Source organism: Nyctibius grandis, chromosome 15, assembly GCF_013368605.1.
Source record: "Nyctibius grandis isolate bNycGra1 chromosome 15, bNycGra1.pri, whole genome shotgun sequence".
NCBI classification, from domain to species: domain Eukaryota; kingdom Metazoa; phylum Chordata; class Aves; order Nyctibiiformes; family Nyctibiidae; genus Nyctibius; species Nyctibius grandis.
The window spans coordinates 10,055,838-10,082,743 of NC_090672.1; the positions used below are offsets into that span (position 1 = coordinate 10,055,838).

The following is a 26,906-nucleotide window of genomic DNA, read 5'->3' on the forward strand; positions in this document are numbered from 1 at the left end:
CATATACTTCACCTTACTTTCTGATCTTCTAAAATAAAACTTATTTCAATTTAATTTTTAAAATGCACTTGTATTGTGCCTGCATCCTGAAGATAAAAATAATGTTAGATACAATTCTGTGTCTGCAAATAGTTGAGGTCACTCCTGCATCTCTGCATCTAACCTAGAGATTAGGTTGATGAAGATATTAAGGTTATCTAAAGTCATCTGATGAAAGGAAGTACATGAAAGCAAGACTTGAATTATATAAGAAGGAAATGAAGACGTACTTTCCTCCCCATTCCCAGATTTATAAGATACACTGAAATCTCAAAACTAATACCAAAAGAACATACTATTTTTCCATTTTAGCTCATTAGAACAAACATTTGCGAATTAAGTACCTACTCTATAAATCTGCAAGTGACAAAAAAAAACCACACAACATGTTGAAATACGTCACTGCCATAGCAACTTACTACTTTTGTACTGATGCCTTTCTTACATGCATGAATTCTCTAATAAATGTAGTAAGTAGCAGGATAGAAATCTGTTTGCTTGCTGTTGACTTATGGAAAATCAAAACTGCAGCCAAATACACTCTTGGGCAAGAAACCTGAAGGTTGCCGCAGAACGCAATGCAGCTGTGACATCTGTGGCGTGCACATGCTGGAGAAGAGAGGATGCTCGGGACAGCATGTGCCTGCCATCTGATGTCTTTGTCTAGACTAATTACAGAATACAGAACCATTCATTTAAAACTTTCCCACCTTGAATGTGCAAGGTTTACAATACACAGATAAGTAGAATTTCTGCTTTCCAGCACAAAAGAGAACTGAAGCTCTTACATAAGTAGAAGTAAAATTTCCAGGAAGGACGACATTCCTGACTAACTGACAGACTCTAAAGCTTCCAGATCAGACATTCTTTCAATACCACATGTAGAATAAAAGGAGGATGAAGGCAAGGAATTACTGCCAAGGGACGCTATAGGCTTAATTCAATTTTATCATAATCCAGAAACGTGAAGCTATATGGTCTCCAGATGTTTTTGACAGATGCTGTCACAGCATTAAGCATTCTCCCAGTGCTTATCTGTTTTTACTGACCAGTGTCAGATCCTGTAAGGAAGGTCTAGAACATCACAAACACAACCAGCATCTCCTCTGGAACAGAACTCGGAAACAGTACAGAGAACTACAACAAAACTGCAGATTTTAACCAATACAGAAGAATTACACAGGTTCATCGTACTTATGAAGATTAGAGAAATAAAACCTTTTAAAATATGTTGTATCTTTATAGTGTGTGAATTTTAAAAATCCTGCTCCCGAAATCTCAAATGCAATATTCTTTCACATGCACTTTCAATTATCATATCTGCAAAATGCCAGTGAAAATTTCAAAGCTGATATCAAAATAATGCATACTGTCTGCCATAATACATTATAAATAATACAACTTAATTATTCTGATGAATCCAGCAAAAGGAAGGACTGCAAACCAACGTACAACAATTTAGTTAAAAACTCAAACATTTATAAGGGTCCAAACACAATCCCTCAAAACTTCACCTCATCAAAATACATCATTATAAGCGTACACACAGAAAGGTAAATACCCTTCTCTAAGGAAGTTACCCACACTAACAGAGTTAAAGTGATAACGCTTGGGTTAAACGGGATATAATTTCTCGAATTGATACAGCAAATAAATATCTCTATATTCCTCAGAGATACCTACAGTTTTGTTACACAGGAGCTGTGAGTCACAGCTGGCAATTTATCAGTGAGGATACACAGCATGTAAGAGAATCCAATGCTACAAATAGAGCCTTGACAATCAGAGAACTAAAACACTCTTCTAGGGCAGATATTCCTGCCCTACCTCTGCTGGATGCCAGCAATAACAGTAATGATCACCAGCGACAGCAGAAGAATGAGTAGCTCCTGGTTCTGTGCTGGACTGTGCACTCTCCTGAAGTAGCCTGTATACCACAAGTAACAGGCAAAACAATTTCTCAATATTTCTAAGTGGGAATATCTTTCTTTCCACCACAAAGAATTTTCTTTGGTGTTCAAACTTTCTGCTCCAGAGAAGTTTCCAAAAGGCCCGTTCGGCTGGAACAGATCCTGTTGAGTTCAATGGAAAGACTCTCCTGTTGACTCCAGAGAGCTTTGTACGTAAGTGAACAAACAGCTTTTCTGCACTTTCTACTCCCAAGTTAACCACTTCCTCATTAGTTAGAGCCAGCTGCGTCATTTGGAACGTATCCTTTGGGTATAAGAGTTCATGGTGTACAGTAGCACCAGGGAATAAAGCTGAAAACCATAACAACAAAATGTATAAATAGATAAAATGTCTTTATAGAGAACCTGGTTTCCTTCCTCCAGTTTGTCAGACCACAGCACAGTGCTCTGTGATAGTCATGCGATTACAGTTTATGCAAGTACTCTGGGCTGTAATCTGCTATCAAAGACATGTTTAAAATGGAAAACATGTAGCTCAAAGACTTTAAATGCATAAACATTAGAAAAAGCTCATTTTGTATAGAATTCAGAGAATTAATCTGGAGCATTCTGCTGCAGACCTCAATAATTGAGAAAAAACAAACAAAACCACACTCACACAAAAGCTAAAGAAAAAACCTCTCACCATAGCCTAAAAACACAGTTAAAAAGATATCATTGCTTCGTTTCCTGCTACCCCACGGCCTTCTACTACCCAAACAACAAACTCTCAACAAGTCATTGGTTCAAACTCATAGAGAGGAAGTGGTTGCTGTAGCAATGGCAACCCAGGGAAAGCTCTTTGCCTAATACATTTTTTAAAGCATGCAGAAAGCAGACAGCAAGAAGACAAACTTGTTGTGTGCTGACATAGCTTGACCTTCCACTAGTATGTCTTCTGCTTGTTTGATAAACTTACAACTTTTCATAAAAATAAAGAATTCAAACAAGTTTATAGAATTCTTCGACATATGCTATGTGGCTGTAAATTATTCCTCAGCAAACACAAAAAGGTATAATTAAGGGAAAAGATGGAAGAAAAGATTAAAACATGACTGAATCTCACTAAAAATGTCCATCCCCAAACTGGTCTCACAGGTCGGTCAGTAATCACATTTTAGTCTAACATACTTTTAAATGTATGTGGTTCAGTCAAACATTCATAACAGTACATAACTTTAAGTTCAAACATTGCTTTTATACTGTTTTAGATGGTTCCTATTATTTCTACAGGCACATCACAGTGAAATATTTTTATGAAATATTTTTTTTATTCTAAAAACTTTATGAACTGTTTTGTTAACCAGATAATGCTAAACTCAATGCTTTATTCTACAGCTCAAAGGCTAGGCAAATGCTTGTTGAAGAATCTCCTACCTAACAAACGTAAGCGCTCTAGTGCAATGTTTCTCAGATTTGTTTTAATGTAAATCTCTCTTCCATGTCTGGGGTGGGAAGAGAGGGAGTAGATGTCACGCTACCTACTAGGTGCTCCCAAAAAAGGGACAGCTCTGGAATGTGGTATTTTAAGCAGGGCCTGGAGTCTGAAGCTTCGCTAGGAATATTTTAGCTAGGCATTTCAGAGAATAGGTTTAATGGGAGCTCGTGGCAAACTGTTACTGCAGGATCCACACCATCATTTTCCAGCCACTTGTTAATCTTTATAATATCCCATTCTTCCCTTTCTCACACTCACTGCATTGAATGAATACAACATATGGAATGTTAATGGTTAATTAACTTTGAAACCTAAATTCTCTATTTCTCTTTTTTTTTTTGTTGTTGTTTTGCCTTGTGCTCGGTGTGGACTGCACAATTCTCCTGAGAAGCAGATAACCATCTGGGCAGGCAGTGCACTCTGAATTCCTCGCTGCCATGGCTGAACTGCTACCCAGCACCTCAGACAGACAAAATAAGATATACAGTGTCACAGCAGGGTTTGCATATTCTTCAGCTGCATCTTCCTTGATCATCAGGATCCAACATACCTGCTTCCCAATCTTGGATCATCAAAGCCAGTGCCTGCCACCGCAGACAACCAGGCTAAACAGTACTTGTTGAATCTTTTCTTCTAACCAGGCTGCATACAATTAGTTAAAAACAAATAAATTAATGCATAAAATTCTACTCTTTGATTGAAAGGATGGTAATGAGAAATTGGCTGTCTTAACTGGTCACAACTGTCACTGAGAGCCAGCTATCAGTTTGGCTCTGTGGGAAGCTTGCAGTGTTACTTCTGTTGGAGCCAAATGGTCGTCTTGCTGTGAGCACAAATGCTGACAAGCAGGGCAATATGTGGGAAGAAATCTGGCATTTCCAGTGAGATGCATGCATGTGTACAAGCAGTTGTGGGTTTATAGTCTGCAAGTGTACACTCTAGTTGACTATACTAAATCTGTCATGTGCCCATTCTCTCACCATGATTTTGAACAGCTCAACAGCTACCTGATGTAATCGGGATGTCCAAACAACTCTCACCAAATAAGCAACTAAGATACATAAAGTTACTTTATAAAGAAACTTTACAATAAAATAGAACAGATAGTGCAGTGGTCTCAAAAAGATTATTTAATGCTAAAAAGGGGAAAAAAAAATTTAAAATCAAACCAAACTTTTTGATTGCAACTTGTTTTTTTAAATTTAAATTGCAAAATCAGTAAATACTATTTAAAAATATTTAAGATATTTAAAGTGAGGCCTAAACACAGAAGGGGATTTAGTGTTGCAAAACAAAGTTCATTTAGGGAAAGGAAAGATGTAAGACTGCATTCAAGGCCGCTGGATGACAATACAGTGTTTTCACATCATTTTCCCATGGCACTTAGTGATATTAAAACTAGGGAGTCTGGGAAGCATGACTGATTATTGCTTTATTTTCTTATTCTTCCAGTAATTTCTAAGACACAAACACATAATGATCATCAACATAGAATACAAAAGCTTAGATCTGACAACCAAATAAGCCTTCCAAAAGGGCAAACAGTGTGCTTAATTCAATTTAATTTAGTAAAGGGTCAGAGCTCTTCTTTACAACTCAAAGGATTCCCATCACCTTGTTCTTTCTGAGTTACTGAGAACAAATTTAAGATTTGTACTACAGCACCTGAATTATAATGTGTGGAAGAGAGGAAATGAAGTCAGAGTTTCAGCCTTGGATTCGTCTTTGCTAGTTTTTCCTCTATTACCCAGCTACGCTGCCTTAATGACCACCAGAGGATTCCACATATAGCAAATGTGTGTCACATAGTTCCCTCCCGTTGGTACAAACCTAGGAGATCCAGCTCTCATATCAGTCTTCCACCCTCCTCAACTTCTTTTTTATGTACAAAATATAGTAGAGAGAAAAAGGATGACTCCACGGCATTATAGATCTGATGGCCTCTGGGCAGCCTCCTAAATGAAATGTAGGAAACTTCCCGAGCTGCACTGACACCAGGACGGGGTTCAGAATCCGCTACCTGCGGCTGACTCCCTGAAGGTCACCGCATTTTCTGTGCCAGAGCTCACACAAATCGGAGAGCCAAGCCTTCTGTATGCTGCCTCAATTTGGTAAGGCTGTTTTCTTACAAAGAGCATACGTTTTTCCTATAAGCTATAACGTATGCTACAGAAAGTGACACAGCGTACTCTTCTATAGCCAGAAGGTTTGAATGTGAGGTTTGCTACTTACACTGTTACTCCAATCCTTTACTCTGCCACAAAGCCCTGACAACTCCAACTATTCAACAAATGACTTCCCTGTCACAAAGACAGCCAGAACGACTAAAGATTCATTCATATGAATAAATGCCTATGAAGGATCAAGTTTTCTAATTATTTTTTTTGACCTGTGGAAATGAAAGGACAATTCAGCATTTCATTACATCAGGAAGCTAAAACTAGTGTTGGTTTTCCACTTACTATTAAAGGTAATCATGCAGGGCTCAAATACTACACTACTCTTTGCCATTCCATTTTTAGATTATTTTCTTCCCCTTTCTATCTATTGGTGAGATTTATATCCCAAAACTATCAACCTTTACAAAATGGATGCTTTTATCTTTGCAGCTAAGGTGTTTGTGAAGTCAGTGTGATGTGAAACAGTTTTCTACATTATAGTACATTTGCCATGTGAGTAACTGGAAGATGTCACTGCGGTATTACTATTTCATCTTCGTGAAGGCATGCATTCTGGGCCACAACAGAGCACCACATGCCCTTTCTCAAGTCTAGAAATGCAAGCAATCCCAAAGGGAAACTTCCAGAGACATGCTCGCCTCTCCACTCATCTGTAGATCAAGTGTTTCATTAAAACCATCTGACTGACATTTCTCCTTCCAATGACATCAGGAAGAAAAAGTGACATTAAATGAATTCTCAGGTTACCCTCGGATAATGGCTTCAAAATAATTTTCTAGATGTCACAACAACCTTGTGGAAATGCCTTAAAATTGCAATTGCCCTGCAAGAATACAAAACCATGAAGAAAAATGTTATATTTTATCCTTTCAGAAATACACTAAAACACAGCAGAAATTCATCTTAGACAGCCTCTCAGAGAACACCACCAGCTTAGAGATTTGTGTGAATAGCTATTAAGTGAGAAGCTCAAAGAAGTGGAACAACCTTAAATCTTTTTGAGATGTGTTTTTAGAAGGTTATATGAAGAGGATGCTGAAAGAAGAAAAGATTTGATTTAAGGGCTAGCAAATAATTCATCTATGAAACAACATGAAAATAAAAAATAATACAGACATCTACTGCAGTGCAAGCTCAGTGTGGGCTAATTTGTCTGGCTGAATTGTGCTGTGCCCCCATGGCTAAGTTGTTTCCAACACCCAGGCTAACATTTGCAGATAATCCAGGTAACTGTCTGCAATATTACACCCAGAAGTGTACCTATACTCTTAGCTCCTACTTAACTTTTGCTAACTTTGACTGTTGTTTTATTATTATTTTTTGGAACGAAAGATAAAGGGGCTTATAATTGAAGCCAAATAACTATTCTCAGCTCCTAATGGTCTGTATTCGACTTGAAGATGGCCACTGTCTTGATGAATCTGGCCTAAAATATCATAAGCAGCTGGCAATTTCACTTAGTAAAATACTGCTCTGACAATTATTCCAATGAAGCTGGTTTTGTGAATGTTTTGTCTATTTACTAGCTGTACTGTTTATATTGCTAGCAACGATGTTGATATATAGCAGGTCATTGCCAGTTAAATAAAACAGAAGTTTATGTTACCATCATCTATTTATTTTAACATTGATACAGGCAGTATATTGTGTAAATAAGTAGTAGTAGTCTTCTGTTAACAGAATTGTATTTAAAATTTATCCCATCAGTAATAGTAATATGAAAATGAACCACTTTGAAGAGATACATATCTAAAGTGTAAGCAGAGAAAGCAACAGATTACCTATTATTAAGCTTGCTGACAACTTTCATTAGAAGAGATTGTTCTCTTGGTAACAACTCTGCTAAATTTTAGTTCCATAGATGTTTTACTGTGTCTACTTTAGGCTCAGAAATCCGCAATCAAAATGGCTCAGGAATGTTTCAGTTGCTGGAAAGAATAACAGTAAATATTAAATAAAAAAGATTCATTGTATTAGAAACAAATGTTGTAATTTTTTTCCTTTGGAAGGCTCTCATGCCTAGAGTGGGCTAGAAAAGGGACCTGAAATCCAACAGGCATAGTCTCTGCATAAGTACTTGTATTGTTCACATGAAAATCTATTCATATTTAGCCCATTGGCTAAATATAAACCTTTAAATTTAAGCCTTTGCAAATACAGTTCCATATTCTCAACAGAAGCTTTTTAGAGCTTTCCAGAATTATCAAAACATTATGTTCTTACTGCACACTCTCAAGCCTCTCACACATCCTACTATATATAGGATATGTTTTCCCTGTATGTTACCACCTGTTTTTTTCTATTGCTTATTCTCTTCTATCCTATGTCATCATGTACATTTTAAATGATTATTTTATCCATTACCCTCCATTAGCAAGTACAGAAGTCTGCACGGTGCATCTCAAGGTTCCAACACCGATGATGATACAGACAGCTGCTCACATGAGGCCATATAGTCAAGCTTCTTTTCCTCAGAACGTATTAAAAGCCCCCAAAATAACTACAAACAAAAGCTATGCTTAAGGAAGTCTTATCAAGCTCGTAAAGCCAGGCACTCAAGAGTTATGGAAAAGCGATGGATGGCTTATTGGATATTAATGCACTTGTGTACATAAACACTATGGCACAATTAAATAATTACGTATCACTTTTTCTCCCTATTCGACGTAGTTACATACTAATGTAGATGATTTTACGTAAGGCTTCTGCTCCATTTGCTGGAGAGCTGAAAAACATACTGGGAAAGGAAAACTGTGCCAGCTCAAGGTCATATGAATTGAAGAATCCACATCAGCGCATATCCTCTGGGCATCATCAGTGCAACAGTATCCAGTTGTGATGCATAAGGATGAGAAATTACAGAAGTGAAGAACTCTAGGTAACACAAGGCAAATCACTTAAACCCAAATTCTTCACAAGCAATTGCTATCTCCTTGTTCCTCATCATCTAGGTACCCCACTTGGCAGGAGAGATCTGATTCAAAGAAATACGGAAGATTTACCCGATAGCTAAAGTAGCTAAAGTCAATGAGCAGTGTGTTTCAAATGGGCTATGTAATTCCACTCTGAAAAATCAGGTTCCAAGTGTTAAGTATTCAAAATAAGTATTTTCAATTACCATGACTCAATACAGATGTTTGTCATGTGTAAAATTAGAAAAATTGTTCATTTTACAAAAGGGTAATGAAAATAAATTTATTTTTAGTAAAACATTCAGACACTTTAATAATAAGCATCACTCAAAACCATTGATAGACAGTGGTTCCAACTTCAAAGAAGGGTAATAAGTTACTGGAAAAGACAAGAAAAAGTTATATAATGAAAAAGTGGTGTTCACTTGAGCACCACCCAGCCTTTCCAGGAGCAAGTTTTATGGAAAATATATTCAAAAAGCAGGCAAAGGTCCTTTTCAACAAAACGATTCTATGAAACCAAAACTGTATGAGCAATGTTAATTTTGGCACCTCCCAATTCTAAGTGCTTGTCCTTGAACCCTTAAATAATGATTTTGAAACCAGTCTATGTTGATAAAAACTGAAATTATAATTTCATTGCTGTTTTGGAATCTATGAAAAAGGATATAGGCTACTGAAATCTTTGTAAACAGGTTGCAGATGAAGTGGGTGTGAACTCAAGAGTGGCAGCTTGCAGATGTACGTTTTCCTGCTTGTGCTGCTTTATTTTTTTTTTCCTCCTTTTTGTGGTTAAATAAAAGCGTTCAGCTTTCAACCCTTATCTTTTTGGATGTGTTACATTCATGCTACAGGAAACAAACATCATTATTGTGGGTTTTCTTCCTGAAAACAAGACATTAATACAGGGTATAGTAAGCAAGAGCAACACTTCATTTTTTAAATTGGAGAAGCAGCAAAATTAATTTGGAAAGCGTCTTCGTTCAAGGCTGAAAGCCTTTGTACAAAACTTCATCCTGGAGTGATATTTTCAGCTGTAATATAGGGGTTTGTAATGGAAATGCTGACAGGCCCATAATTATGGAAGCACTAGCGGGCACCACTATAATAGTATATCAGATAGTCATACTACTTAAATTCGATACAAGGTATCAAAAGATGTTAGTGTCTGTCCTCATTAAAGCAGCACTTCCAATTCCTTTTAACCTCCATGACTCAAGCTATTAATTTGATGTTCAGCAGGACATGTACACTGGTACTAATACTTGCAACGAACACATCCCCTTTAGTACGTCAGAGTGAACTGGTGCATTATCCTAAGTGTTTAAGCTCACAGAAACTGCAAAAAATAAATGGTAAGAACAAGAACATTTTATCTCACAGGACAAACTGAAGCCATGTAAACTAATATAAAAATAACACAGTAGTTCCTGTGTTCTATAACATTTTAAAGCTTCTTTTTATACCCAAATACGCAATAATACGTCTGTGATGCAATTACACTTTTGAATACTGAGGTGGGAAGGTTTTCTCACCTCTGTTCACTGGATCTTGTTTGACAGTCAGTTCTAGATATTAGTATGAAATTCTTGATACCTGGACAAATTCCATGCATGTACAGAAAAGAAGATCAAGCCTGAAGATCCATGAAGGTAGCTGGTTGAATAATATGTTTATAGCCTGCATAGATTTTAATTTTACATTGTTAATCCCGCCAAAAACATTCAATAAATTGGTAGCATGATTATAATATGTAGACTATATTCTATTTCTGTAGTATATAAATTCTGGAATTTCACCTGAGAGTTGTGCACTATAATAATGTTCTTTTTTCAACAGATGCAGAAATACTAGCGGGAGGTTACCTCTGAATTATTTCCAACCATATACTCTACCCTATTTCATGACTCCAACAGACTCACTCCTATTTCCTACCTTGCATTAAGGTGCTCAAAAACAATAGAAAGAGTGAATTTACCTTTCCTGCATCTAGCCAGAATATTAATTTCTGGGGCCAAGTTCTCCTGAACAAGCCCTGTTTCAAACATAAAATAATAATAATAATAAATATAAGTATGTGTTACATTCTGTACAAATCTAGTTATACAGCTCTTATCAGGTAAGGGAAATAACAAACGTCACATTCCACAGCAGCTTGCCTCACTGGAAATAGGATTGATGGTGTTTTTGATGACTAGGTAGAGAAAGAAAACATCTTACTGAACAGAAAGTACTTTCCCATGGCAAGCTGGTATATACTATTTTGAGTAATGCCCTATTTAAACACAGGGACACCCTCACTGTGTCACTCACACAAACGTGATTTGCATGTTTTGGTGGCTTGTAATTCTGTGTCAGACTACAGTAACACCTTATAAAAGGTGATTCAGGAGATTATTATATTTTCCCCATTACTGACACTGAAGGCTTCCATGGGCCATCAGTTTCAGGACTACAACCACTACAAGAGAGCATGATCAGCAAAACAATAAGGTCCCAACATCTCTTGATGTCATTCCTGTTTGAGTGTGGAGCATAACTGAGACTGCTAGAATTCCTGCACTTGTGGTCAGGGGGTGCTTTAATTTTCTTATGAGGAAAACAGGTTTTCTCCTGAAGAGAACAGGTTTTAAGATTTTATAGCAACAGAAGACAATGAAATTGCCTAAGTTGCAGAATAGAGGTCCACATGAAGAATATTTTACTATCAACTCGCTAAAAAAGATGAGGCAGTAAAGTAACAAGTGCCAGAAAAGAAAAATGTATTAATGCTTACCACGCCAGGCTCATCTCTCCTAGAAATGTACTGACCAGACAAAAATTTGCTTCGTCTTGTGCCAGTTTGTCCATATTATACATCATTTATCAAATCATCTATTTCACAATTTTATTAAAAGTCCCTAGGAAACAGTTTGAATTTTCTAACATAATTTGGTCCTCTGATAGAACAGAGTTAAAGAACACATAAGTGTGAATGTCATATGCAAAAATGACTTGCAGTACTTTGTGGGAGAGTAAGACAAAGAGCACACGCTTGAATCATGAAACCAGGTGTGATTTTTTTTTCTGGCATTGTGTTATACAAATAGTAACAGGGAGATCTTCAGCATTCCAGGAACAAAATACAAGTATGTGTAACCTAGAAATATACTTTCCTAATGCAAACCTCATGCTCTGTTCAAATGCTGGTCAGCTATTATGTTGCCATCAGTATTTGATCATGTGCTTTTATTTTTCCTGCTCCTGCTTCCTTCTGACCATTATAACACCCAACCGATATAGCTCCTACGTAAGTGTGAAAGATGGAAATACGTCAGAGAAAGTTTTGCAGTGGTGTATTTGGTTTCCCAAGGCCACAAGTCTTTGACATGACAGTAGTTGGTAGGCCACAGAAATACTTCCTTTTTTACCTTAGATCTTACCTTAGAAAATTTATTTTCAAGCTAGTATGTTCTTACTGCAAAACTATGTCTTAATTATATTTTTTACATAGTTGGTATTAACTTGTTGCATTGATTAAACTGCAAACTGTTTTAATGTATTATTACAATCCGAAGACACCACAATTGAGGTGAATCTTTAATTCAAAATTCACAAGCCTGTGGACATATCCTCATTTTCCACTGATAGATAAATTACTGGATTTTCTTCCACTTTACTTAAAGCCAATGGAGTTCTACAGAGCGCAGTCCAGTTCAGAATTCGTCTTGCATTTCATACACAGCTCTTCATTCAATGAACTCTCTCTTAGGATCACATTTTTGCATTCTTAATGTATAAGAAGGGAAACTCCCACTGACTTCTCTGTGAGAAGTGGACCTGAGAAGGGCACTAATCTTGCTTATCAGCACACTATAGGAATGTTGTCAATTAATTACAACCATATCAAATGCTTGGCTGCAGATAGTGTACATGGTGTGCTTTTCACTTACTGATTTACGGTCAGTGGGAGGAGGTTATAACAAAAGTGTAAGAACAAATCAAAGTTAAACATGGACATGGAAATTTATCTCTGTTTTCAAGACTGCCAATTCTGTGTGCATTGGGCATGAACTAGGACTGTGCTGATGAAATGACAGCAGAACAGTGTTTGCTACTGGCACTGACAAAGCCTAGGTAAACAAAAATCATGCCTCATAACACCGTATCCTGTTAGTTTAAATGACATGCATCCTACAAGAGTTAGTATCTAAAATAAAGCAAATGTTAATTCCTTTCAGAGATAAAATGATCAGAAGGGTACTCAGCTCCAAATGGAAACTAAGGAACATGACATACTGCCAACGAGCACTTGGCAAAACAACTTTATTATAATATGGAAATACTGTTGCACACCACTAACAAATATTGCTTGCCAAAGTATTCATAAACCCCCTGACATCCTAATTGTTACCATTATTGCTACCTCTCTGATTCTCTTTAAGAACCAGTCGCCAAATAGTCAATAATTTCAATGAATAAGCATTAAAAAAAAAAGGCATCAAAAATCCCCTATCAAAGTTTTGTGCTTAAATGCAGGAAAGCAGGTAGCCATGCAAAAAAAAAAAATCAGCTGGTACTCTAACTGGAGCTCTGTCTCTTTGCATTTACAATTAATTCAATATATTGTGTTGGTATTAAATTAAAATTCTATACTTTCACCAAGTACGACAGGAGTTGTATTAATTTGCTTTTCATATACTTCTCATTTGCTGTCATCAGTTCAATGTATTGAACAGAAAACTGTGAAAACATGTATGAGCGTGATTCCTATTACCCAAGGAAAAAAAAAAAAAAAAGAAAAAAAAAATGTGACCAGCACAGCTTGGACGCATAAACATAGAGGGAAAAGTTAACACAGCTTTAGTGAAGAGAAGTCATGTCTTAATTGGTTTCTGAAGGGGTCAACATGTGTGCAGACAAAGGAGACCTAGTTGATATGGGCTAATTCAATATCAAAAGCCCATTTTGCCAAGGTCACTCCTCAGATGTTCTAAAAGAAAGCAATTTGCCATGAGATAAGAAGAAAGGTCCTTACATGGATAAATCATTGTTTAAAAAATACAATAAAAAGTAAAATAAATAGACAAGTAATTTTCATCACTGGAGAGAGGACACCAGTGAAGTCCCAGAGGAATTTGTGCTAGGTCTTAAAGTGTTCAACATACTCATTAACGATGGTAGCATACTCATCCACAACTTATTAAACAAATCCCCAATGAACAATATATAAAAAGAACAAGTGATAACTTGAACCCAACAAGTTTGGAAAGCTACATTTTTGTAATTAACCTCCTACAAAAAGGATTTAAAACAGGGAGTGGGAGGCATATTACAGAGAGTACAAAGAGAAAAAAGGAGAGAACATAGAGCAGAGAGGATACAGAGCTACAGCAATTACTTGCAGCCTGCAACGCTGAGAGAGCAACTCTTGATTAGATGAAAAGCTGAGTAACTTCATCTCCTTGACCCTACTGGCAATGAACACCAGGAACACCAGCTTAAAATTCTTTAGCCTAAATTCACTGCGAGGTCACCTCAGCACATGACAGGTGGAAGAATTGAGGGATGAAAATTTAGGCTTCACCATAGTTTCCTACAGACAGAGGAACCAAACAGCCTCCAGTTTACTGCTAGTTAGTCCATACTGTTATTGCTTCTACCTACAAAAACATACAAATGTACTACTAGGGACACAATACTTAACAGTGTGAAATTACAGAGAAACATCTCAAAAGGTTGACTCAGAGAAAACAAGATCTCCCGTATTACCAGTGCACGGTTCTGTAGGAATACAGTACATGAGTCTTCAATCTTGGGCTAGTACCCCAACAGCTCTGTAATTATTTTTATGCCAGTGATTACATGACAAAATAATTAAAGAATGGCAAAGCTGTCATTAATCAGTAAGTCTGTTTCTTTTCCTATATAGCTTTCTTATACTTCCAGTCTCAAAAAAATAGAAAATGCTTTTAACTGTCACCTGATGGAGCAAGTGAATTCTGTCTATTGCTATACAACCTTATTATTTATCAAATTCCTTTCTCTGAAAAATGCCTGAATACATCCTTGTTCCCTTACTTTTCACTTATTTTCTTTTAGCTGACAGAATGGGTTAAAATCTTGTTTTGGACCAAGAGTTATGGAGCATTTGCACTGCAGTGTCTAACCTGGAGTTAAGCAGCAAGATACCAGAGAAATGAATACTCGGGGAGGGAGGGAGGGAGTGGGTATCAGGCACAACCTATAAACACTAACATAAAAATTAATGCTACAGTTTCAGGCAGAGAACTGTGGCTGCTAAGAACGAATATTAACAGATGACTGTTTAAGAAAAGCACAAAATAACCAGGTATAAACTCGACAAAATGAAGCCTGGCAGAGCACAATGGCAAATCATTCATAAACATCAAGACGAAATTCGGGTCTGTAACTGATGAAGACTTTGCTAAACCAGCACTCTGACTCAAGACTCTTACTCTTGTACCCACATGGGCTACACTGGTTAGAAATGCTAGTTAGTTATTTCCCAGGTGAACAGTCTATTTTAGATGAGATTTAGGCAGCTCCAGGGCACCACTGGTTTAAGCAAGGATTGTGTGACTTTCACACTCCGTACCAGCACCAAAAGAAAGCAGAGGTCCTACAGCTACAGAAAGAGCAGGCGAAGGGCCAATTGAACAGGGATAACTCGGCAAGAGACTTAACCCAAGCTTGATAGTGAACTTCCATTTGGATGCATGGATCTACAACACAATTCTTATCAGACACGATCTACTAATCTTTATTAATCACCTTCAGCACTGCATTTTTTGTCATTTGATCAAAACCATCTTGCAAACTCAACGTTTTTTTTCCTTAACTCACTGTTCTTGTCAAAGGTTTGGACTGGCTACAATGCTGAGTTTTCTTTTTCTTGCCTTACCATTAAATATGCATGAATACTTCAAAGACTAATGCTTTCCTGCATACTTACTGTTACATGGAAGTTTGTTAGTGGCCCTAGGGAATGTCCTCAGCTTTTCTGTGACAATAAAGTCAATCAACTGCTAACTATAAGGTAAGCCTAGAAAGCTAAAGTAGCTCACTTAATTTGCAAGTCTAACTTCCAAAATTGTTACATGTGGAAAAGGCCTACAAACAAAGATGTTAAGTATAACAACCTGTGGAAAGGAATGCAATTGCTAGAAGCTTGTAGAAGGCCTTACAGACCTCCTTGCAAAGCTTCAAGACAGAAATTCTGACTCTCGGTCTTGTGTACACAGGAAGCGATACTGGTTTAAATAACATGAATATTTCATGCTAATGTAAACCAGCTTACAACCAAAATATGGAAAATCACACCGCCTTCTGAACCACTGGGTTTTTTTGCTTTGCTTTATTCATTGGGCAAAACACAAAAGCAAAACTGAGGAACAACCTTCGACTGAGTTCAAGAGAAAAATCTATGTATGCACATATCATCTGCTGGTGAAAATTAATTTTCTATCCTACAGCTATATGGAAAAGTGGAGGATCCAATTAGCCTTTGGTTGATACAAAACTTAACAGAGTAAAGATGGAAGTCTGACAGCTACTTCTGAAAAAGCTACAAAACCCCTCAGCAGGAGACTGCTGTGCAGAACTGAAGAATCTCTGCTCTGCACTTCACTGTTCACACCATCGCACCAATCGGGTATCTTTTGGACGGTCCTATTAAAATGTATTTTACAAATGCCTTTGATAATAACCATACTATCCTGACTGAAGTGTTCATACTTGGCTACTTGATACTCTTGGGCATATGACTTCTTGCAGTAAGTAGAGAGTGTGAAAGAGTATTGCTATTTTGAATTATTTAATTTTCACTTAGAATATTTCTGAGAGAAAAATCTACAATCCTTTTTTTTCCCCTGCCAAAATATTACTAGAATTTAGGGTAATATCCATATGTTTCTGCCCTTTTACTCTTAAGAATGAAAAAATATTTATGTATCCATATATAAAAATATATTTATATATTATACGATTTATGCATTATATATTTTTGTATATTTTTATATATATAACATTTAGCTGATTTTATGGGAGTTGACAAAATTTAATCAAAAGCTGTTCTTACGGTTGTGAGAGGGGGATGGTTTGAACAGTTTTGCCAGTAGGATGTGTGTTGCTAACACCAGGAAGGTGGGTGTAAGCTAAAATCAAACTAAGCCACATAAAATTAAGATAGGGCAGACCTCAAAACAGATGTGCAATTCCTTATAGTAGACAACTGAAGGAAATTCAGAGATGAGATGAGGTAAGAGGGCTAATATGAGGAAACCACAAGGAAACAGCAATCACTGTTCCTCAAATGCTCTTAAGGAATTAGAGCTTTATCCAGACTACAGTCCCCAGCAGAAGGATGAGATATAGACCTCCCGCCCTGCATCAGAGCATCTGCTTTTCTCCCACATAAGAATATTTGCTTTCTGAAGTCTGAAGTGGAGGATACTCATTGATTGCCAGTGACGTTCCTTGGACTGTGACAAGACAAATCATTCCATGTTGTTTACTCCAGTTCTGGCCACTGAAGACAAATCAGCATGTCTGAAAATGTCTTTGCAAAAAGGCAAGGTTAGAGATAATCCACATTTAACTTGTATTACACTTGCAGCATGATTAAATAAAAACATAACCACCTGTTACACTTATTTCAGTGGGAGTATCTATTTTCAATTACAGCATTTACTATCCACCCTCAAGTATGGCAAGTAACACCATGGTAACATAAACACAGTCGTGGATGCTTGAGAAAGTTAAATTATAAATAGCAATGTATAGCCCATGAGGTCCTGGAAATAAACTAACTAATCCATAGGCATTTGTTACTATGACATAACATTTCCACTAAAATGTTGTTTGCCTCATCTCAGACCCACTCAGAACAGATATAGAAGTTCAGCATCACTTGACTCTGAGTGAGTTCACGTTCAGGCATGAAAAAAGCAGAGACAGTGGAGAGAATAAGCTATAGCGAAACAATGGAAAACAAATTAAAAAAAAAACAACCCATAGTAGGCTTTATTCTGCTTCCATTGAAGTTAACGGCAGGAGGGAGGGGGAATCTATCCCAAATGTATAACAGAGTCTCCTTAATATATGGAAATGTCTTTATGCTGAATCATCCCTGGGGAAAAAAAAAAGAATAAAGAAAAAAGGCAAAACAAACAAAAAACCTTGGGCTTAACTGAGTAGCAAACAGTTTGGAAATGCAAATAAACTCAGCAACCCTCTCAAACACTTGAGAGATTTCGACTCAGTGCTCTCTTTGGCTTCACTCTGGGTGCAAAGATCCACAGTAATGGAGGGAATACCGAGATTCAAGGCTGAGCTTCGTACTCGGAGGGGAGCTGAATCATCAATTGTTTTCGTCTGCTGTACAGTTCCTTATTCTCTGCAAGACTGGGGCAGAGCCGGAGCAGCAGGCTGTTGTTCTGAGCAGCAGATTTTTGCCAGCTGGCAAGATGCCTGCTGGGGTTGGCTGGGCTTCCTTATTTGGGAGTATGACCAAGGCCTCAAAAATGGGAGAAAGAGAAGAGAATCAGAGTTTCTGCAAAGTTAGGACTGAAAATTGAGAGCGAAGAGGTTACTGCCAAGGCTTGCGGTGTGAGGACTGCAATCATTTAATTGTATGTAGGCTCAAAGACATTATCATGGGTTTAACACAAATCTGGGCCCTCAATCTAACCATGTGAAAACAGCTTTTAGGTTAGTCAAGAATGCTAAAGATTTAGAGACGTCAGCTTGTTTTTTTTCTTGTTAAGAACAACAGATTTGAGAAATTTACGTTTCCTTTTAGTTTACAGCCACTGGTTAAAGTCTACTTTTGATTAGACTGATAGAAATTTGGAACGGATCTACTGAGGTCAGTGGAATTATTTCAGATTTGCACCATGCAACTAAAATGGAATTTAAATTCCCAACATTTCTATTCTAAAAATATGCTGTGTTTTGTCATACATATTTGGTGAAATCTTGGCCTCTCTGACATCAGCAACAGAACTCACTGGTAATACCATGGTCTAAATTCCACTGAATGATTTTCCTTTCACACAGAATGAAGCAAAACAAAAGCTGATCCACTGATGTAAGATTTAAATAAATTTTATATCAAGTCTATATGATAAAAGCAGCAGGCAGGTTACTTAAGACTGTAACATTGTGTACATTTCATGTTTCATTTGGCTTATTTCAAGTCACTGTACAATTAATTTATTAAATGAAAATATTACTTAAAGGTCAGCTAATTTGCACTTTCAAAGAAAACCTGACAAAATGAGATAAATAGCTGTATAAATTTGCCAACCATCCTTCAGAAGATGAGATTATATATATTAGGACCAGTAGATTCAATGGGCCTAACAAGTGAGACCGCTTAAAAAAAAAATCTGTGTATGACCAGGAGAAATACAAACTTGGCATGTGTAAGAACTTCATGCTTATCAATAGAATTATCACTGTCTTTATCTTTCTGATAAATACAATTTTTTGGTTCACAGGGGACTTTAGTATTTTGGTAACCTTTCAAGTAACATGGTGACGCTAGCACAAAAGGTTATTTTTGTATTTTTTAATAACCTTTATATAAAATGAGAGCAAAAAGCTGAAAATATATTCAACAATTAGTTGTGTTTCTGACTGTCATCAGTGAGTGATTGTTAATCAAGCAATTGAGCAACAGTATGTGTTATACTGGAGTGTCATTATCACATAATTATTTTGTCATGCATTGTAATAACATTTTTACTGGAAAAAAAATTAAACATAGTCATTAATCGGGCAACACATTAAACTTAATATGACATTTAGTGTGATGCAATGGAAAATAAGGCATACTCAGCATGCTTAGAGAAAACAATTCCCACAGAGCCTAAGTATTCCTAAATCATTTTGGCAAGACTAATCTTAGAACAGACACGTAAAAACTCCTAAATAGAGACCATGATTTTTCTGGAGAGCATAGGAACAAGTCTTTTACTAAACCCGTCTACAAACATTTATGCATGTGACTCATGACATGTGACTACTTGTGCTTTAAATTAAGTATGTACGCAAGTTAAGTATATGCAAAAGCTAGGAATGTGCACTGTAAAACCAGCTTTAGAACTGTAACAGTACAAAACTAATAGAATCCAAAACTGCTTCAGCATTTGCTGACCACAAACAGGAAAAAGATGGAAGATACGTATTTTTTTCCAAGAAAAACCATTAAAATGTCATTCCTACAATTTGCACCCTCCATTATACTTTATAAAAATAAAAATAGTATTTTAATACATATCCAAGGATTCAAAACTGGCTGATCACTTATAACCAAAATTGGGAAGAAATTATGAACTGAGAAGAAGATAAACAAGACCAAGACTAGACTGAAAGCATTATATATAAACACAGGTTAAGTTCAAGTCTAGTTTCTCCCACCTACAGACTGTAAACCCATCTGTTACCCCAACCTGAAATCTAAATTACCTTTTCTTCAGTCTTTTTTAAACCTAGTCAATAATCCTGAGGAGTGCCTTTCTCCTTACTTTCTAGACACATGGAGACATTGGTAATTTCACTTCAATACATGCACAATACGCCTACACAAAGTTCTTCAGGCTGCACTGCAGGGCTATCACAGCATATTTGTGTGAAATGCCACTATTTGCTTTATTTTGGTATCAAGTCTTACAAAATATACTGCTGGTTGTGACAGATGCTCTGTGAACCAAAGACAATAAGGATCAAATATAAGGAAAAATATTATTTAAAAAAAAAAAATTTAAATGACAAGCTTTCTATGAGCAAAGATACAAAGAATTATCCCTCACCCACAATTATTGAGTATATTTCAACAGTTTGCATGTATTATCCATCGCCATCCTTATAGTATTTAATGGTTGCTTGTGCGTTAGGTTAGACATTGAGGATGGAAAGCCTGCATGTATTTCAGCATCCACAACTGACTTGGTTCTACAAGGACAGCCTGGGGAACATATTTGCCAGCTCACTAGTCACAAAGAAGAATATAGTGAATGAATCATTGTTATATACTACGGGTTTTCCATTACCTGACCAGGCAGTCTTTTGTACAAAAGAACATGATCTCTAACAGATTTTAACAATACAGCTGCCTCTCAGACTAAACTGAATGCTCATGAAGGAAAATATAACTTTTAACCTTTCCTAATTATTACAGAAATCTTTCTCTTCCTATAATCTAAAGGGCTTTATATACTTTAAGGGCTATAAATCACTTAGCTTTTTTTTTAAACTGCCTGTGCAGTCAGGCAAAAAGCACATAAAAATTGGTATAATTACATTATTTCTAACCTTACAGTTAGACAGATGAGGAAATTAAAAAGATTGGACTAAGGGAAAATGTATTTGACATCAGTTATCACGATTCAAGGTGCTAATATAAGCATCTACATTCATTATTAGGTACATAAACAAAAGTGGCCGCAATTTCAAAAGTGCTGATAATTTAGTATTCACATCAACTCTTACAAGAACTTCATGTGCTCAGCAACTCAAAGTTCATCCCAAAAAATAAAAAAAACCAGAAAGCACTAACTTGTAAAAGCCAGTATTGACATTCTGTGTCTTTCTTTCCCTGTTCTTTTGTTTCCAAACCTACATTATGCTTCAAAGACAAACACACTTTGTGGAGTTCTTGATAGCATCAAAGCTCTGTGGAGTGCTTTAGCTAGAAAATGTCCTAAAACACTGACAAACTGCATTTTCTTTTACGGGAAATGCAAACCTGGGCCCAATATTTTGCCAACAAAGCCTTCAAATCAAATGTGTACTATTATTTGCTATATATATACCTTGGAGAAAACAAGTGTTGACAAGGAGAGACATAACAAGAGAGATGAAGAGAGATGTATGTCAGAGTCTGCAGTTCCTTGGGTAATATCTAATCCTTTCCACTGAAAGATGTTTTTAATGATTTACACTGACACTTTAAGAACAAAGGTTGTCTTGTTTCTTTCACAGAGTTGTAGTGAAACATGCAAACAGGAGTAAAAGAGAAAAGTGGCTATTTTTGGTCTTCTATTTGCAGTGGAGTTCAATAAAGATTTGACATCTGCTCTGCTTCCATAGCGCTCTCGGGGACTATGACTAGTACGGGAAGGTGAAGCTAAAGCAAGGTATTTTCTTCCCATGGCAAAACACAGCTCTCACTTTCATCCGTTCATTCTTAGGACTAGACTGTGCATCAAAAAAAACCTAAATAGCTGTTCTTGTTTGGTACTAAATGTCAGCTTCTGGTGCTTTCTCTCACCTGTTTTATCTCTTATATCATTACAATGAGTCTTTCCAGTCCATAAGCTTTAAGGTCAATTCAAGGTCACGTTGTATGTAGCAAAGGCCTTGTGATGTGAGTAGACATGACCGCCCACAAAAGACCAGACTGGATCTCTTTGCTAACAAGAGTCTTACACACTGATTTCTTTTGAAGGGTAAAAAGATGTTCATAATGGTGTAAAGAGCTTTTCTAGATCAATAATTAACTCTGAATACTCCTCAGACAAATGTATCAGTGCCTCCACAGTATTAATTGCAACAAGAAGCTAAGGGTGGTGATGTTCTCATAAGGCATACCCAGAAAGAATGATTAACTAGAGTAAAGAGTCCTTTACTTCTCATAGCACTTTAGTATCTTGTAAAGGAATCAGTGTAAGGCTATAGATGCCTTACAGCTGTTGATAGTTTAAATTAGAATTGCACAATAAGCCTCTATTTTTGCTGGACAACTTCAGCTCAAAACTGCCAGATAAACTTTTTCTGCAGAGGTCATGGTCATGACATAGTCCAACTATTATTTTATTTACAAGTCATTAAACTGAACTAAATTTGAAAAGCTGACTTCATCTTATGTTTGGTTATAGTCCTCTTGCTTACAACCAACATACTGCTTTTTCAAATGTTCCAGACATTTACACATTCCTGAAAATGTGTTCTGTGGTTATAGCTGGGAAATTAAAAAAGCATACATAATCGACCATTATTTAATCTATCTGTAGTAACTGCAGGATGAGTATATGTAGTTTGTCCTGAAGTAGATAACTGTAGCTTAGAGAAAATGTATTTTACACTTTATACCCTACTAAAGGCTTTTCTGCTCGACATGCATATAGTTATGTCTAAATATCATAACACCTGCTAACTCTCAGGGCACAAAAACATTTTCTCAAAAGCTTTCATTGAGCTTTAAATCTGCCTGAATAAAACATGTTGTAACAAGTACCCTTTGTGCACAAAGCAGTAGACTATGAAATCTTTTAAAGAAGAAACGTACACAAGATTCAGAGAATAAAAATACTGTTTACACACGTGTTGTTGAAATAATTTTACGTAAATAATCCACACCAGGAGAATTCAGAATGTTTGAAACAAGAGCTAAACACTGGATATTTTAATAAAGGAGCAAGCACGACACCTCTAAAACCAGAATTTGTTAATGTTGAAAGGATTTTTTGTTGAAAAATCATGATCTACTTTTATGGACACTTTGCAGGTCTCTGCTTGTTTGTATTCATGACAATACAGCTGTTCCTACACACCTCATGCAGGCAGTGCTCCCCACAGATCAAACTTAGCTTTTATTTAAGGCATAGAGTGGGAGCAGATCCACCACCTTCAGCAGAGATAATCTTGGTTGAAATAAAGAACAAAGGAAAGAAAAACCTGTTAGGATTTTAGGTACTGGCCATACACGTATAGTTCAGACCTAATAGAAATGTTAATGGTCATCCCTGTTTCCAAGTAAAAAACCCTATGATGACTATTTTATTTGATGTTCAGCTTTAAAATATAGACAACCTAGCTTCACATCTTTGTTAGCATTTTACAGCAATAACAACTCCATTTTCAACAGGATCCAGCAAAAATGTCTTTCCACCAATTCCCCTAAAGAATAATCACTTTCCACACAAATGATAAACTTCACTGTACTTTGCCTCTTCCAAAACAGAAGTTCAGTAACGTGCTAACCTGTTAGATTTGTTTTACATTTTCAGATAAAGGCATCTCAAAAGCATAAAACCATGTAATCCTTCCTGTGAAGAACTGTGGAATTACAATTTGCAACGAGACCTAAATCTGAGAATTTTTTAGCATCTCTGCTCTTTTCAATTGCTTGGTGTTCTTTCCACTTGCTTGGGAATGTGTTTTTTTAACTGATGATATTTAAAAAACCACAATGCAGCCTATTATAATATTCTCTCATATGATGTAACAAACTATTTGTAAGAATGAACTAACACATGAAAATGCAAGGGGAAAAATAACCAAGAGGCAGGCTCATTTATTAATTGCAGCTGGGATGAAGATTGGTAACATATCCTAAGCAATTACTGCAACAGATTTTACTTGCTTTATGTATTACTGAAAAGAAATGGCTTTTTCTAATTTATAAGGTCTCAGTGTTAACAAAAGGACTGAATTTGTGTGCATGCCTTCCAAAAGTACCACAAATGAGGTACAGCATGACTTCTAATTGGCAATCGTATTGGCTTTGTCCACCAACAGCTATATTCTGACCTAATTTGCAAAGTTCTTCTAACAGTTGTTATTATTTTGCTTAGAAGTTAACATAATGTTTCCTTTCTCAAATTATTTTAGAGCTGACCAAGCAGCTTGCAACAATATTTATGTAACAGTCCTAAATAACCATCAATAAGAATTCAGGTTAATGAGTTAGTCTCAGCCTTCAATAAGAACTGTAGTGTGGTGCCACAGCATCTCAGCAAGAACTCCTGGAAGAACCTGTCCCTCCTGGTGCTTACGGACAAGGAACAAAGATGCACCTCTGATTCCTGTATCCTAGTTCAAAATACACAAGAACAGTTAAGTCTGTAGCAATCAGCATTTCTTAGGAAATGTTTTATCTGCAAGAAAGCATTTGGCCTCCAAGCTGCCAGGTATATAAACAAAAGTCCCATCAATATTTGGGTGTCTTATCTAATAAGGGAACCAACAAAAGAATGCCTCAAGAACACGATCTGCAATAGCTAAGGAAGACCAGCTATGTAGAATCTCCTACCCACAACAATCCCAGAAACTCTTCAAACCTGGAGGTAGCATTGCTGTTACGGGGACGTCAATCAGTTTTTCACTCTTCTCTAGAGATAAATTCAGGTCCTAATAATCAGCATTTTATCTACATGCAGAAGTAATGACTTCTAGTTACTAGACTGGACATTATGCAACATTTTAACACACTTTTTTTTCACATTACACACAAAATCTGACTCCAGAAGATTGGGACAGGTGCTTGGCTGACACAGTTAACACTCCATTTTCCTCCTGTATTTTCACAGGAATGACATGGGAAGCCACTCTGGTTTTGGTGACAACACACCACCACAGACTAAAGATGGAATTATTTCTCATTCATGTTGTGAGACTTCTATGTGTGGATAACTGGAAAGTCAGCGCTAAAAAAGCAAACTGCTCAAGGAAATGCTTCTGAAGGTATGTATAAAGCGCACAGGCCAAAAGCCAGAACTTCCAAACAGTGGAAAAAAGAGTTGTAAAGTCTAAGTAAGGAAAACAGCACGATGAGGGAAGCCATGCAGCTGTGTAAGTAAGAACTGCATTTTTCACATACCTTTTGAAACCTACAGCCTCAAAAATACTTAGGTGCTTAACTCCCAGTAATGGCCATGCGAGTTAGGTACCTACGTGCCATTGTAGATCAGGGCCCAACATCCCAGTCCTGTGAGAAACTGCGCACCCTTTGACAACTGCATTTCCCTCAAAGCCCACTGAACTTCAGAGTGGCCGAGCACCTTGCAGAAGGCAGTTTGGGCCTCTTAGAGCCAAAATGCTCTTGGTTTTTGAAGGGTGAACATCGCCCCGTGATGTTCTCCTAATGACTGCATAAGGCATCACCTTGTTCTACACAGATGCCAGAAATATCATGCGTTATTGGTAGTTAATGTGCAACTAATGATAAAAATAAGACAATAACACCTTCATAGACTGTAGGAAACGTCACAAAGATGAACCACTATAAGAAATACGATGTGGGACTTTTTTAGTACGAAAATACTATAACGAAAACAAGGTATCTGATAATTTCACAATCTTGTCCTAGTTCATTTTATAATTAATAATGAAATTCATGCTAAATATCAGACATGTTCTACGTTCCTCATTAATGCATCTCAGCTGCAGCTCTTGGATTAAATAATGGATGATTCAACATAAGAGAAACTACAAGATGCAATTGTGTCCTTACTAATTCTGTCAACATTCTAGAGGACAAAAGACTTCCAATGTTGTCTTCTGCTTCATCATGCATCAGCTATTCTTGTTTGGGAGATTTTTGAACTTTTCTGTATATGGAAATCTTGTTTAACAATAATTTTTCAAAATAAATTAGATTTGCTCCCTTCTGATGACATAATGAACTGTTATTAACTAAGTATGGTAGTCTAAGGACATCAGGAACTGGCTTGGATAAAATGTTGTCTACATTAGGATAATACAATAAACAAATAAAATTATGTATTAAAAGAATAATGCCATACACTATCACAGCACGCTATATAACTTGGTTGGAAAAATGCTAGAATTAAAACCTATGCCTATTTAACGACATGTATGTGGTGTTTTTAGGTCCTGCTCCCAGAGAAGGAATTTCCTGAGCAGCCTGAAGTAAATATTTGGCTGTTTAAATTCTCAGTTTTAGAATGCTGTTAATTTGCCAACTCTGAAGATACAAAAAGACCATTGAAATGACTACTCTGTCCTACTCGTGAGGACTCCTCCACACATACTGCAAAGAGATAAAACAAAATTGTGCAGCCAAACACTCACCTGGATGTATTTAAACAAAAAAAAGCGTAAATTAATTTGCGAAGTAAATGTATTTTGTTGTACCCTTGGGGGAGAGGGGTCGAAAAGGGCAACGCTCTGCCTTGGCGCATCGCTCCCTCCCGCCCGCTGCGGGGTAACCGCCCCCTCCCGCCCCCGCACGGACCCGCACACCGGAGCCGGTGCCCACGGCCGGGCACGGCGCCCCCTGGCGGCCGCGAGCAGGGCGCCCCCTGGCGGAGAAGAGAAACTTTGAGGCCGGTTCGGCGCAAGATGCGCGGTGTCGGCTCGCGTAGGGCGGGCGCGCTGCCCCTCTGCAATGCCCGCTCCGACAGCCCAAATGGCTGAACCAAACACCACCCACCGCGTCCTTCTGCGGGCGCGGCACGAGGAGCAGAGAGCAGCAGCTCCTTGTCATATGCCTTTAGGTACCCGCCGCCCCCATAAACGGGCGCTATTTATATGCACAAGTAACTATGTAGCACGTGTTTTACACGTAGGTATTACTGTCTTACTTAAAACAATAGGATGTTTGCAGATAAATAAAGACACGGTGTTCCCAAGGCAGAGG

General features: G+C 37.1%; 1 protein-coding gene across 3 annotated transcripts in view; it reads right to left on the bottom strand.

The window, feature by feature from the left end:
- The window catches only part of PITPNC1 (phosphatidylinositol transfer protein cytoplasmic 1), an 82,261-nt gene that overhangs the window by 54,254 nt on the left and 1,101 nt on the right, over positions 1-26,906 (bottom strand). The gene's annotated exons all lie outside the window — the stretch shown is intronic.